This window comes from Callorhinus ursinus, unplaced genomic scaffold, assembly GCF_003265705.2.
Source record: "Callorhinus ursinus isolate GAN/ISIS: 27379988/994484 unplaced genomic scaffold, GSC_fseal_2.0 scaffold5, whole genome shotgun sequence".
Lineage (NCBI taxonomy): Eukaryota > Metazoa > Chordata > Mammalia > Carnivora > Otariidae > Callorhinus > Callorhinus ursinus.
Window position 1 is genome coordinate 40,569,555 of NW_027397067.1, and position 15,626 is coordinate 40,585,180.

Sequence of the window (15,626 nt, forward strand, 5' to 3'; positions counted from 1 at the left end):
TTGTAGATTGAACGTTGCCTCTGTCTCATCCAGCCTGGGTGTCAGCTCATAGCTCATTACTGTAAATTACTAACATTAGAAATGGTGAATCACAAAGATGAATTGTGGAAAACTTACACAAGAGGACTTACCAGCCCACGTGTCTGTGGGATGTGCTAGGTGTTAATGCAGGAAAATAAGATGGAAGGCTCTGAAATTTATCCATCTTCTGAATCAAGAATCATACTGCTGTGCAGGAAGGTAGGATGGACTTTTTAAAATGGGGGACCGCCACCCTGATTTCCTTAACTGAAACTTCTCACTCCTAAGACATGCCTCAGTTTTGATGATACAGAGAGCACCGTGGGAAGGACAGCAGAGGGCCCGGGCTTGCTGGCCAAAGGTAGAAACAACACTTGACCGTGTTGAACTGAGTCTATAGCCTTGGGCTCCTCATTTGAGGGGTCCCCGATCTGCTGTAGCAAATGGCAGAGGGAGAGGGACTTAGGGCGGTAGAATAAGACAAGAGGCCTAATGTAGGTAGAGCAAGTGAAGTTAAAAATAATGAGTATGGCTCCCATAAGTCACACAAGGAAATCAAGCATAATATGTTTATCTATCACATGTTTGACTATTCTCTGGTAGGACTTTCCTTACTTAATTCTACAGTAGGACTATTCTAACTTCTACTCACAAATTTTATATTTGTTAAACCTTTCAAAGTTGCCTTCCTTGAGGTTCATCTTAACCTGATTTGCCTTTGTAAGAAAAAATATTAAAGAGGAATAGGTGGTCTCAGAACTAGTCTATAAGGAAGCCATTGGCTCTCAGGCTTTTTGGATCCTAATCTATAATAAGAAATATGTTTTACATTGCAATACAGTACAAATATGCAAACATATAAACGAAAGTATACACATAACACACACACAATGCAATAATACTGCAGTAAGTGATGACTGTAGAAATGAAGAAAGAGTACAACCAAAAAATGATGTATTATGCAGTCGATAATTATACTTACCTAGAATATTTAATACCATGGTACACTGCTCACAACAAAACAATAAAACGAAATATAGAAAATGTAGGAAAACAATTGTGTATGTATAGTATAACCCCAATTTTTAATTCAATGCTATCTTGGTAAGTTCAGACCACGGATGCAATTTTTCTTTGGGATTTAGAAGGAAAAAGGACATTCTTAAAGCAAACAGGTCAAATTCTGTTTACAGGAAACCAACAGAAGGGTGGCTTACCAAGAAAAAGGATGAGAAACTATATAAAATTATTAAAAAAAAAGGAAGCCACAATTTCCTGATAAATTCAGACTGCGTATATAATCAATTCATATTATTCAAAATATGCATCTTAATGAATCAGAACAACAGCAACTACTAAATACATGCATGTGGGAATATTCTTATTGCCAACCAAAAAGAAAAATAAAGCTAGAGTGATTTATAATTTATGCTATGCAACTAATGAGAGATATTGAGTTATTTTACTACCCACTCATTCATTCATTCATTTATCTGAGCATGTAATATTTTTGAGCCACTATGATAATCCTGGCTCTTTAATAGGGCATGGAGATCCAAAAGATAAATAAGATGGAGATCATGTCCTCAAGCAGCTCAAAACCTAGTGGATGATCCAGGCGAGTAGACACTCACATGAAACATCATGAGCCCGACACCAGACTAGAGCATAAAGTGCTATGGGGGCAGTGTCCCTGTGGGTCCCGGGCAAATGGGAGAAGGTTCAAAGAGTGGCTGACCTTGGACTGAGTCCTAAAAAGTGTGAGGACTTTGCCAAGTAGGTAAAGGAGGGGAGGGCATTCCCAAGAGAGAGACTAACAGGTTCAAAAGCCCAGAGATGGAAACCCAATCTATTCTGTCTGGAAACCCATCTATTTCAGTAGGGCTGAAATGTAATAGATGGTGGGAAGAATGAGGAGATATGAAGCAAGCTGGAGAAAAACAGTGTTTTTAATCATGCAATTCTAAGGAATTTGGGTTTCTTCTGAAGACTGTGAGAGCCCATGAAATGTTCAGGGCCAGGAAATAACAGATTCCATTTGTGTTTCAGAAAGATTACTCCGGGATGGGTTTGGAGGCATGGGCTAGAGACAAGGAGACTTATTAAGGAGTTGGACTTCGACCTGCAGATACTCGTCACTGTTTGCCTGGCTCTGCCAAGAGAATCCACAAACACAGACCCTGCCCTCAGTGAATCCAACATCCAATGTATAGAACCCCCAATCGCAACCGAAGGAGAAACGTTCTTTCTTGAGATAAATGTGTTCTGCTTGCCAGCACTTTGACACAAAGAGAAGTGCTGGCTTCATAGAAATAATTAATCCTCCTTTTCTGCCACTGGGATAAACAAAGAAGGAAAAAGAAATAGATGTTATGAAAAAAAAAATCCAAGGCAGATCAAAGGGGATGTGGTAGAGGATTCAACGACTGCTACCCTTAAGCAAAGAACAGTAATGAAGAAATGAGTTTTGGCAGCCCAGCCAATGGGATATTAAAGAAATTAATCCAGAAGGGATGTAATGACCTGAAAAAAATGATGAACAAAGACCAGAAGCATCAGGAGAGAGAAAGGGAAGCAGACAGGTAAGAGCCATTTTCTTCTCTGTCCTGCCTATTTAAAGGATATCAGATTTAAGGCCTCAGTAAAGGAAGAAGATATAAAAAACAAGCCAAAGAATTGATTCGGCAAAGTCATTTAAATTTCTTATTCTTCTTTTTCATTTTTTTTGTTAAGGCGAAGAATGGTATTTTAATTTACTGTCACAACAAAGGAACTGGCCATTGATAAGAGCAGACTTGTTCCAGAGCGATGAAGTTTCACTAGACTCAGGATGCATTTTCAAATACTTTGTTTTTCCAGCTAAAGATTAGAGTTCCTTTTGAGATTCAGACCTTTAATATAATGTACGTTGATGGTTTTTATTTTTTCTTTCCAGAATGGACTTCAGTGCAACAGGGAATTAAACTGAAATCATTAAATTCTTTCTACTTAGCACTTTAGAGAACATTTATATCCAGCCTGCCTAAGGTTAGTGAATACCATAATAATAAATTGTTAATACTGAAGCCTTTGGTATTTATCTGATTTTTAAGTGATTTTTTCCACCTCATTAGGTAGTCTTATTTTATTTTAGTTCTGTGAATTTGAAACATAGAAGATAATCTTGATGATCTGAAAATGTTTTCTTGACCAAAGGCTCTCAAATAAACTTGGAAATGTCACTGATGTTCACAAGGACATGTCTGAATTTTCTAGTTCAGAGTAATAACTCCAGAGGTTAAAGTTCTCATTTATTAATTGGTTTGTACTTTTTACACACCATTTGGTATCTGTTTCTTGGACTTAAAGAGATGATGTTCATTGTGGGAAATGTAAACCAGCCATTCAGTCTCAAATTTTTCAAAAAACATCCATCCTTACCCCGTTTGTCTCATGAATCAGGAAAATGCGTTATCAAAAGTTCTGATTATTGAAGAAGCTGCAGAATAAAAATCAAAATAAGAAACTTTCAAATCATTTGACTTAATAGTTGTACTGTGCTCCGGAGTATGAACAAAGGTCTATAACATTGTGGCCATTTACCTTTCTTTTTAGTTAAAATATCCGACATCCCCAATGTTGGTTAAGTCTGCGATCTGATTTCTAGAATGTTAACCTCCATCATCCCTACTCAAGCCTCTTCACTCTGTTACTGTCCACACTGAAGAAAGAATTTCTATCCACTCCCTGCAAATCAAGGTAGCAGTGCATTTGCCAAGAAACCTGACCTTTACCAGAAATGGGCCAAAAGGCAACCACGGCAGACAACATCCCCAGGGGCCTTGTCTTGTGGTCTGGCTGCAGTGAGAATTTTCTCGGCTTCCTAGGGGAAAGGGGCACCGACCCAGCTTTCAGCCTGAGCCTGCTGCTGGAGAACTAATTACTGGTGTGAAAAAAAAAAAGACTTGATTCAGGTCAGTGTTTCCTCACACTTTGTTTACATTTGATTTTATATCCATACAATGGCAGAATTGACATTTGCAGCTTGCTCCCACATTCATTTGAGAGGTTTTATGTTATTTTATTTTCAGGTTAGAAATGTTTGAGGAGGCATTTATCATTAAAGCCATGGCCTTTGCTCCTAAAGCTTCGCCTCCCAAGTACAATAACAAAAACTGCTAATTAAAAGAGGGAAAACAACCAGGAGTCGATCACAAAGGGGCGGCCCTTCCTCATCAGTATAGAACAATAGAACAACTCCTTCCAGTGCCCCACACAAGACTTAGTACTGGGAAACCTGCTCTATCCACTTAATTCTGCTGTCTAAGAGCATGAAGGGAGAAAAAGGCATCATTCTCTTATAGAATCATTATCCAAGATAGACTAGGTTGTGTGCAATTACAAACTCCTCAATCTCTATGACTGAATCCAGTCGAAGTTCATTGCCCACAGTCAAAAAATCTATTGTGGGTCCAGGCAACACTCCGGAGCCACTTGCCACCATATAGTGACTCAGTTATCCAGGCTAAGAGAGGTGCCACCATCTTGTAGATATACCATCTGGAATATTGTCCTCCTTGTTCTGTCCAGCATGGGAAGAAAGTGCTAGTCTACCACCAGTAATTCAATGCTTCAACCGGGAAGTAATGAATGGTCCAGCTTATTGGCCAAACTAGTCACAAGATCTTACCTAACTGTAAAAGGGCAAAAAGTTATCATTCTCCCAGAAATTAGATGAAGAGAATCAGATAAGGGTGAGCACTAAAGTCTAAACATAACAGTTTTTGTATACATGGTCCTTCTCAGTTTATGTAACACTCACATACCGGGTGGAAAAATTGTTTTTTTAAAGAGTCTTTCTCTTTTCCAATAAATTTTAAAATTCCTCAAAAATACCGCCCCCCCTTTTTTTCTCACTTCTTTGCCTTTTGCATTGACGGGTGAATTTCTGTTCCTACCAAATGTCAGCTAAATCAGTTGAGATAAGAAAGTTGATTTATTCAAGTAAGAATAGTTCAATGTTTAATGCTGCTCTCAAAAATACATTCTGGTACAGCTGACTGCCATGAACTATCACCCAAAAGACAATCTCATTAGCTCTATGTTACAGACAAATAAAGTATTTCCAAAGTTCTCTGAATTAGGAAAAGTTTGAATCAGGACCTTCCATTTTGCAAATGGGGAAACTAAAACATAAAAAGGTTAAGTAATTTGCCCAAGATCACACAGATAATTAGTGGCAAGGCCAGGATTCAATCCAGGTATCATTGACGTATATCCCACCTTTAATCACCATGTTACATAACCTCATGTACAAAAAAAAAAAAAAAATCCAACATTGCTTTCTATTAGAGAGAAAGTTAAAGAACACGAAATCTAAACAAGCAGAGAGAACATATTTTGGAGGGCCTTTTGTGCTATGCTAAGGAGGTTGGGTTAATCCTCTTAGCCAGGGGCCAGCAAATATTTTCTGTAAAGGGGTCAGATAGGAAATATCCTAGGTTTTGCAGACCCTATACTCTCTTTCACCAATACTCAAGTGTTCTTTATTGTTTATGGCTACTTTCATGCAATAGAAGAGTTGAGAATGTACACGAGTTTTGTTTGCACAGAAAAGAAGATGGGCCAGATTTGGCCCATGGGCCAAAGCTTTCCCTGTTCTAAGCCAAGAAGGACCTGGAAGAATTCTGACTGAGCATTAACATGTTCAGATTTGTGGTGGATGGATGGTGTTTGTGGTAGAGGGGTAGTGAGAGGCAAGCTTAGAAATGGGAAGCAGCGAGAAGAATTCATATAAGGACTGATGGGTGCCTGGATCAGGCAGAGCTATAGGAAGTAGAAGAGAGCATGGACCCATGGGCTGGTATAATTGATAAGACTTATCATTCAATTAGCTGTGTGGCGTGAAGGCAGGGAATAAATCCAGGAATCCCATGTGTGCGTAGTGGTACCCGGCACCTTTAGGAAAATACAAGAGAGAGAGTAAGGTGAAGGGAGTTGAAGCGGGGGGAGACACACTTTGGGATGGAGCAAATTTGAGGTGTTTGGATTGGCCTGGTGTACAAACCCATCACACATCTGAACATACATATCTGGGGCATAGGAGAGAGGTCTGAGTGGGAAATGTGGGCTCACAGTCAACAGCAGAAAGATGGATTTAAGCTCTGGGAGTAAATGAGAGAGCCCAGGAAGGACTAAAGAAGAGAAATGGGCTATGGAAGAAGAGACACCTGGAAAGAAGACCAAGGAGGAGCGCAAGGAGTTCAACGAAGAAATCAAGAAAATTTAAGAAGGATGGCGTCATCAGCCACAGTAAATATTGCAGGGAAATCAAATAAGGGAAGTATCCGTGACACTGGCCATTAGAGGATGACCAGTGGTGTTAGAAAGAAAAGTTACCTCAGACTGGAGAGGAAGAACACCAGCTTGTCGTGACTTGAAGATAGAGAGGAAGCCAGGTTCTCAGGGAAGAAGGATTTGTACATTGTGTGATGTCGAGGACTCCCACGAACAGAGAACGGGACGCTTTGAAGTTACAGGCAAGAGAGGGAACTCAGGAAAACAAGAGGCACAAGGTGGAATCCAGAACACAGGGAGACGGGCTCGCTTTGGGTAAAGGAGGCAGAGGAGCACGACAAATGCTCGGATGGACACAGAGACTGATGTTCTGAAGTGGAGAAGCAGAAGGGTGAGGGAAGCCATAGCTTAAGAGCCTCTATTTTGTCTGTCACTAAGAAGCAGTGTCTTAGATGCCTGTATATCTGGAGACCCAAGAAAAGTGGGGGAAGGGATTCATTCCTAGAGGCCGCCAATCATCAGCACCTAGAAGTTAGAAAGCCCAGACATTTTTGACAGGTATTTGTGGGTGCAGAGGAGGCAGCTCCCACCACCTTCGGGGGATGTGGGCTAAGGGTCCTCATGGACGAGTCCAGCAATGTGACCGGCAGCTCCTTCCCGACCGTGCTTCTACTTAGGCCCGTGGCTGTGCCTGTGATTCCATCACTAGAATGTGTCTCTACAGAAGGCAACATTTCCAGTTGAGGATTCACAGTTTGGAAGGATTAGTCGACAACTGGCAGCAAGCAAGAGGCCGGTCTGAGCACCAGACAGGACAGGGGTGGCTAGGAAGCCACAGGGAGGTGAACTGCATTGAGGTTCCAATTCAAGGCCTTCACACGGAAATGAGTGCTGGCTTTGAGCGTGGGGCTGTGGTCTCCTGGCTGTTTGCAACAAACCCCATAAAGCATTCGTCCTTTGCAGCATTATGATACCCCTGAGAGTCAAGCTTGTGAGAGGGAGAAATAAATACTATTAGTTAGTTATGAAAAGATATTTTTAACAATGTCCTGCAAAATAAGACAAATGTGGGGGGAAAGATTCATCTCTACGGAAATAGCAGTTTTGACAGAAACAGTACTATTTTTTTTGGAGATTCAGAAGACAAGGCAGTCTTGGGAGAAGGAGAGCATTCTCCGTGGGAATTCACTGCAGTGCTGGGGTTCCTGCGAGCTGGCACGCTGGCTAGGGGGCCACGAGCCTGTGGAATGCGGTACAGCCCTCACATACAGACACCCGCATCAGCTGAGAGCACAGAGTCCTGTGCTACCTCCTTATCGGCAGCGCAGGGGGGAAGCAATGATGGGGCAGTTTTGAAATGAAGAACCCAGCAGAGCCTGGGGCCGTTCATGCTTGAGCCCCCAGATTCTACAGAGTAGACATGATAGATGAATATTAGTCACAATAGGCCAGCGGAAGGGCTCCGTGGAGAGGTGGCTCAAAGAAAGTTTCCTTTCTGCCTGCCTTCCTTCCTCTCTTCTTCCTTCTTTCTGCCCCTCCCTTCTTCCTTCCCTCCCTCCATTCTTCTTCTCCCCACCTCCTTCCTTCCCTCCTTCCTTCTTTTCTTTCTTTCTTTCCTTTCTTTCTTTTTCTTTCTCTTTCTTTCTTTCTTTCTTTCTCTTTCTTTCTTTCTTTCTTTCTTTCTTTCTTTCTCTTTCTTTCTTTCTTTCTTCTTTTCTCTCTTTCTTTTTCTTTCTTTCTTTTTTTCATTCTTTCTCTCTCTTTCTTCTTTTTTTCTTTCTTTCTTTCTTTCTTCTTTTCTCTCTTTCTTTCTTTTTCTTTCTTTCTCTCTTTCTCTCTTTCTTTCTTTCTCTTTTTCATTCTTTCTCTCTCTTTCTTTCTTCTTTCTTTCTTTCTCTTTCTTTCTGTCTGTTTTTCTTTCTTTCTCTTTCTTTCTTTCTTTCTGTCTGTTTTTCTTTCTTTCTCTTTCTTTCTTCCTTTCTTCCTTTCTTTCTTTTCCCTCCTCCCTCCCTCCCTCCCTCCCTTCCTTCCTCCCTTCTGGCACCCTGTGTGAGGTTCTGCTTACCCCCGACTCAGTTCCAACATCAGCTCCTTTTGAAGCTTCCTCAGTGTTCCTCCCACCTCAAAAAATGCAGTGAGCCCACCTCTGCATTTCTGTTAAAAGACAATAGCTCCAACTTAGCAACTCATTTTGAATCGTCCTCCTTCCTCACTGGACTCCAGACGTGTGCAGACTAGCCCGTGCGCTCTTCCTTCAGCCTCTTTCCCTGGCTCCCCAACCAAGTGCTGCACACCTAGAAGGTACATACTAAATGTTTGTGAATTGAAATACATAGGGGAATTTGGCAAATCAAGAACGTTTTTGAAACTTCAATTTCTTGGCTAATTAGACGTAAAATTAGGAAAGTGGCTGACTGACAAATATTAAATTCTGAATCCTCTTCAAAATGTATAATAATGCGTACAGCAGCAGGAATCTTTATTCTCTCCCTCTGAAAATATAATTACAGAGCTAGGAATGACTAGAAGAATTATTCGCCCCATTCTCCTCTGCCTCCAGGTAGGGTATATTAAATTATCTCAGACAGATGAAAATCTATCCTTTTTTCATTTCAAAAAAATGAGATTTTAACTCCACTATTCTAGTATAAAAAAAAAAGGCCTCAGCTAAACATCTCATCCTGATTTCTTCTCTAAAGCCCACATGGCACATTTTAAGTTGGATAAAGCCAGCTGGATAAGAGTCCTTTTGTTATAATTTTACAAATTGTATATATAGATTTATATTTATGTAGAATCTATATTTATACAGAGATTTGTAATTTTATAAATTATATACCTAGATATTATACAGATACAGACTGTATGTGTGTGGAGAGAGAGAGAGAGGGAGAAAGAGAGAGGCAGAGAATTGGCTCCATTTAACTTCAAATTTCTGAAATGATGAAGTGGGGAAGTTTTTTCTCCCTGAAGCCTCAAACTCTAGGAAGTTTTGGTCTTCACCAAACTAGGCTGTCGATGTGAAACATGCTCGTAAAAGGACACATGAAGATGGGTCTTTCAATCATTACATATATAGTGGTCCCCTTCTCCACCTCTCTTCCCTGTGCCTGAAATTCTGGGAGGTGGGACTGCATCTGTTTAGTCTCTTTCCATTGCCATGAGGATTTTAGATCTGAATGTGTGGCCATCAATAGTCATTTCTACCAAGAACTAGGTTAAAAAAGCACTGGGCACTGAAAGGGGAAGGGGACGGTGGAGGAGGGCCTGAGGTTGTGGAGGTGAAACCTCTACAGATTCAGGGCGCTGCGGAGAAGCCAAGGGAGACTGCCCTGCATCAGGGGACGGGGGAGGGGTCAGGGGCTGTGTAGCCTGGGCTCCAGCCTAGGAGGGAGAAGGGGGTCTCTAAGGACTGCCCACCGAGTTTCTCCAGTTAGGGTCTGCACACAGGCCCCCTCTCTCTTCCATGGCCTTATTTCTGGGACTATAGTCAGACTTCAGGAATGGATTTCCACAACTAGCATGGACGACAAAAATCAGAGAGGCATTGGATATCTGCAAAGAGAACCAAAAAGAAAAATAAGCTATTTGTTAGGTTAAAATGAAACATGATAGAGTTAAAAGAGTAGAGCTTCAGGGTGCCTGGGTGGCTCAGTAACCGACTGAGTAGGACTCTTGGTTTGGGCTTAGATCACGATCTCAGGGTTGTGAGCTCAAGCCCCGCGTCATGCTTCATGTGGAGCCTGTCTCTCTCCCTTTTCCTCTGCCCCTCCTGCCCCCCTTCTCCAGCTCTTAAAAAAAAAAAGAGTAGAGCTTCCAGGGTTAGCTAGGTTCACAGCCCAGTTCTGCCATTTATATGTGAATTGGACAGTAATTTTTCCTCTTTAAAGCTTGTTTTCCTGGGGCGCCTGGCATAATTGGTTAAGCATCTGACTCTTCATTTCAGTTCACGTCGTGATCTCGGGGTCATGAGATCGAGACCCGCATGGGGCTCCAAGCTCAGCATGGAGTCTGCTTGAGTTTCTCTCTCCCTCTCTCTCTGCCCCTCCCCTGCCCCTGCTCTCGCTCTCTTAAATACAAAAAACAAATCTTTAAAAAAAAGCTTGCCTTCTCTGGAAAATAGTATGGAGATTCCTCAAAAAGTTCAAAATAGAGCTACCCTACAACCCAGCAATTGCCCTACTGGGTATTTACTCAAAAATAGAGATGTAGTGATCCAAAGGGGCACCTGCACCCCAATGTTTATAGCATCAATGTCCACAATAAACAAACAATGGAAAGAGCCTAGATGTCCATCAACAGATGAATGGATAAAGAAGATGTGGTGTGTATATACAATGGAATACTACTCAGCCATCCAAAAAAAATGAATTCTTGCCATTTGCAATGACGTGGATGGAACTAGAGAGTATTATATTAAGCAAAATAAGTCAACCAGAGAAAGACATTTATCATATGATCTCACTGATATGTGGAATTTAAGAAACAAGGCCGAGGCTCATAGGGGAAGAGAGGAAAAACTGAAACCAGAGAGGGGGACAAACCATAAGAGACTCTTAATCATAGGGAATAAACTGAGGGTTGCTGGAGGGGAGGAGAGTGGAGGGATGGGGTAACTGGGTGATGCACGTTGGGGAGGGTATGTGTTGTAATGAGCACTGGGTATTATATAAGACTGATGAATCACAGACCTGTACCCCTGAAACAAATAACACATTGTATGTTAATTAATTGAATTTAAATTAAAAAAAAAAAAAGCTTGCCTTCCTCATCCATAATAGGGATAATGGTATCTTTCTTACAGGATCTTATGAAGATTGAATAAAGTAGTAAGTATCTGCAATATAATATGCGCTCAGTTAATGGCAATTACTAATATGTTATTTGTAACAGAAAAAAACACATTTGTAAGTATCTTATTAAAGCTTATGGGAAAGGAAAGAGATAAATAATAAATTCATTGTAAAGCATTAATTATTACTGATTTAAGCTATGTAAACTAGCATTGATAATATGTGTTTGGTTGTTATATTTCAGTAAATGTAAAAAATAGATATGAGATTCCTCCTAACCCTACTTGCAGCTTTTATATCTCTATAAGGTCTTGTTTTCCTCAGATGGGAATTCTACAATGAGGGTGCAGTGAACACAGATCCACCCTGTGAAGACCCAACACTCGTTTCCCAGCTGCTAGGCTTGGTGGTAGCTGAAGGTTCCTGGCTGAGTCCTTCCCCACGTGATAGCTGCCCTTAGTCACAGGGAGCTTCCTTACCCAAGACCATGTCCCTCCCCCGGGGCCAGCCAGCCTCTGGTGCCCTTTGAGGAAGGTTTACAAAGACCCCGCTGTTCCAGATGAAGGGATTCACACTGGTTCTCGGAGACCTTTGCCGTGGTTTCACCATCGTTAACTTCTTCCTCGGCCTCATCTTTCTTCCTTTACTTCCCGACAGGAGATGGCGCAGGGAGCACGTCCCAGGCTCCACCGCTGAGTCTATTTCCCGGCACCCAACCGGAGACAGAGGGTTCAAGAAAACACATGTTGCCATTAGAAGCAGACCATGAAGACTCCAGAGAAGAAAGAGAGAAGAATGTGGGGAGCAGTAGGTGCCCAGCAGGCTGCAGGGGTCACTGACTGTAACTGAAAGCTGAAGGAATTGAGGTGGGCCAAGGGGGGCGTGGCGGAGGTGCGGGGTGCAGAGGATGGAATGCAGGGTGGTGTGGCCTGAGTGTGGGAGGTCCCAGCAACAGAAAAGGCCCCCAGACATTTACAAGTCTACAGAGGAAACACATACCTTGAGAGAAAGGCTACAGATCACCACCTGGCATGGGCATATTGGGGTGACGACATGCCGGCCCCAAGTGGGTTACCGCTATTCCAACACCTTGTTCAACAAAAGTGTTCTTCGTTATAAGTTTGTCCTCAACTCGACAGTAGAAATCAAAGAGAAGATGGAATTTATCTGATTCAAGTCCTCTTTACAGGCTTTTTCCCCTGGGCCAAAGCAATCCCATAAAGACACTTAGTCTCCCTTCAGCTTTCTCTTCTTCAGACAAGAAATAGAAGCTGTTTGTTTTGACCTCCACAGCTTGTCAAAGTACTCTTTTTATTCTAAACTTTTACATTATAGAGACGGGTTATAAGGAGTTTATAAACTCTGCAAACTCTGGCTTACAGCTGAAAGGGCATAAATGGGCTTTGCCACCAATTCTGTGCGATTTAAAAGGGCATATTTTATACTTTACTGTAAAAATACTCGCCAGGTGTGCTGTAAACATGAGTGCTTGAAAGTTTCCTGGCTGGGCCTTCATCATTTGGGGTTTATTGAGCATTTTATTATTTCTAGCTAATAGGAGAGTTGTGTTTCTGGTTGCACTTAGAGGGAGTGGTGAGTGTGAGAAAACCAGGTTGCTTTGCCCAGAAGCTGAGGATCAGGGCTCGCATGGCAGTTCCAAGGGTTCCTCCTGTGAAGGATTTGAATGAAGGCTTTTGTTCTCCCTTTGGAGGGGGTAGGACATGTTTTCTTCCTTCTCCTCACCCCATCATAAGGGCTTTTAAGTTATTAAGAAATCATCAATGTCTGCATTATTCAGGAGCCATGACAGATCATTCTCCCACCGGGGGTAGGAAAGAGAGAAAAAGGAGTCTGCTTGGAACCACATTGTGTGCGTCTAAGAGGTGGGAGATCAGAGCCACCACACGGGCCACCATTCCGCCCTCCCGCCATTGTCGGTGTGTGGCAGCGCAGGGCTCAGTCCTGAAGCCTGGAGATGGGTTCTACTGGCTGGTGCCGCATCTCAGGCACTTCGGGCCTGCCCTGTCTCTCCCTGCTCCGTGCACTGGCCTCAGTCGGGAAAAAAACTGGCTGGTCACTCAGGAGCAAGGTCACTCAGGAGCAAGTCCCCACCAGCTGAAATACGGGGAAACGTGCATTTCTAGGGATGCTATGGCAAAGTACCACAAACTGGGTGCCTTAGAACAACAACAGAGTGGCGCCTGGGTGGCTCAGTCATTAAGTGTCTGCCTTCGGCTCAGGTCATGATCCTGGGGTCCTGGGATCAGGTTCCCTGCTCTGCGGGCAGCCTGCTTCTCCCTCTCCCACTCCCCCTGCTTGTGTTCCCTCTCTCCTGCCTCTCTCTCTCTGTCAAATAAATAAGTAAAATCTTAAAAAAAAAAAAAAAAAAAAAAACAACAATGGAAATTTATCATCTCGCAGCTCTGGAGGCCCAAAGTCTGGTACCAAGAAGTGTGCCAGGACATGCTGTCACCAGGGGCACTAGGGAAGGGTCTGCTCCAGGCCTCTCATAGACTGCTGGCAGCTCTGGCTGCAGAGGGCAGTCTTCTTCCTGCCCCCCTTCATGTTGTCTTACCTCTGTGTCCAAATTCCCCTTTTTAATAAGGGCACCCAGTCGTATCAGACAAGGACCCACACTAACAACCTCACTTTAACTTGATTCTCTCTTAAAAGACCCTATTTCCAAATAAGGTCACATTCTGAGGTATTGGGATTTAGGACTTCCATATATCCTTGGCGGGGGGTTGGGGCACAATTCAACCCATAGCAGCACGCAAACGTTCTGGTTCGGGTAAGTAGGTGGCTGACTTTCAATGGAGGAAAGCCCATCCATATTGAGATAAGTCCGAGGGAGTCCAGGCAACATGGCCTGGCAGAGGGAAGAGCCCAGGAGTACAGCCCTTAGAACCAGACAAAACTGCCTGTAAATCACAACTTCACCAGGTCCGGGTGAAGCCACCTCTCTCAGCCTCTGCTTTCTCGCCTGCAAACGAAGGCAAATTACTGTTGACATTTTCATAGGACTTCTGTGAAGGTGAAGTAGGAAAGCATTGAGTTCAAGGTCTGAGCCCATGCTCAAGCTTCGACAAGCATACTAGCTATTTTTAGCAGTCAAGGCTTCTTCCTCCCTGTAGAAAAACGGTCAGGAGCATAGCCTGTAGTGACTTCTTAAAGCATTGTCTAAAATACAAAAAAGTTATCAAGGCATCCCTCCCAGCTCCCTACAGAGGCACCACAAACAATGACAAGCAAACTGGGTACATTCGGATCTTCCTTTCCAGACAATCTAGAAACCTATTGTTTCCAAGTTCTTCAAAGTTTGTATTTTCCAAAGAGAGAGGTCTTTTTCTCTTCCTTTTAAAAAAAAAAGTCATTGTCTGAGTCAATAGATTCCGTGGGTCATGGAAGCAAATTACAAAGCTAATACTATGGATTTGAGAAATTGCTAATGTAATCAGATTTTGAACAAGCTTTGGAAATGGTCCCTATTTCGCTGCACCAAGGGTATTTTTCTAAACCGTTCATTGCCTTCAACAGCCCCATTATAAAACCAACTGAAAGTGAGAAAAGCAAATTCAGCAGCAACCTATCTTGTCAGGACAAAGAAACCTTCCTCACCAGGAAGCTGTTCTCAGAGAAATATTCAACACTGAGTAATCCTATTTGAATTTTGCCACTCAAAGAAGTCTCAGAAAAAGGGACTTGTGGAAGAAATTTGGGCAGGGGTGGGGGATTGGGGGTGAAAGGAGGTAGAGAGTGAGGACGGGAGGGTCACCCAGAAAGCCTGCGTTGCTTTCTACCTAGAGAAACAGAAAAGATTTCTGCACCTTTCATTGCAGGAAATAAAAATTATGTGATCCCACACCTCTGACTTTTAATATAATATTTAAACCTCATAATAAAATGTCTCTGAAGACTTTACCTGCTCAACCAGTAAAAGAGATACTAAAGTCTAGAAGTCCCTGAGGCCTTGCCTGGCACATAGTAAATACTGAATTGATGTAAACTTTTTATCATTTCATAGATAAGGTGATCCATATGTCCTAGTTGCCCTGGAAAGTCCCAGTTTGTACTTGTGGCCTCAACAGAAATATTTATAATGTCTCCTTTCACTCTCAAAAGTGACCCAGTTTGGACAAAAAATTATATGGTCCACTCTATTGATAACCAACCTTGGGAAAGTCTGCGAATATCCTACCACGTAGGTTTCTTTTTGTTTTGGGAAAGAACATCTGAAATTGCATTTAGGATTTTATTGGGGGAAGGACTTATTTCCTTTGATATCAGACGTAAGCATTTTCCCTTATGTAATATTAAACATATGGGTTTAGGGTTTTGTGGGTAGTTTTTTTATACATATAAATAAACTTCTTCTGAGCAGTTCTATCAATCTACAAATACAAATTATATGGTATTATGTCAGTACCAATCAATATTCAGAAACATACTTGAAAGCGCTCACTCAACTAAAAAACATATTCTTCCTAGGTTCACTAAATTGCTTTTATAAATCTTTTTAATTTGGAAATATATAAA

General features: G+C 42.2%; 1 long non-coding RNA gene across 1 annotated transcript; it reads left to right on the forward strand.

The window, feature by feature from the left end:
* The first annotated feature begins 2,158 nt into the window (after positions 1 to 2,158).
* On the forward strand, positions 2,159 to 12,369 carry LOC141372814 (uncharacterized). The gene is made up of 3 exons (XR_012378258.1): positions 2,159 to 2,603; positions 2,957 to 3,048; positions 11,748 to 12,369. It is a non-coding gene; the product is annotated as an uncharacterized lncRNA (long non-coding RNA).
* Positions 12,370 to 15,626: the final 3,257 nt, after the last annotated feature.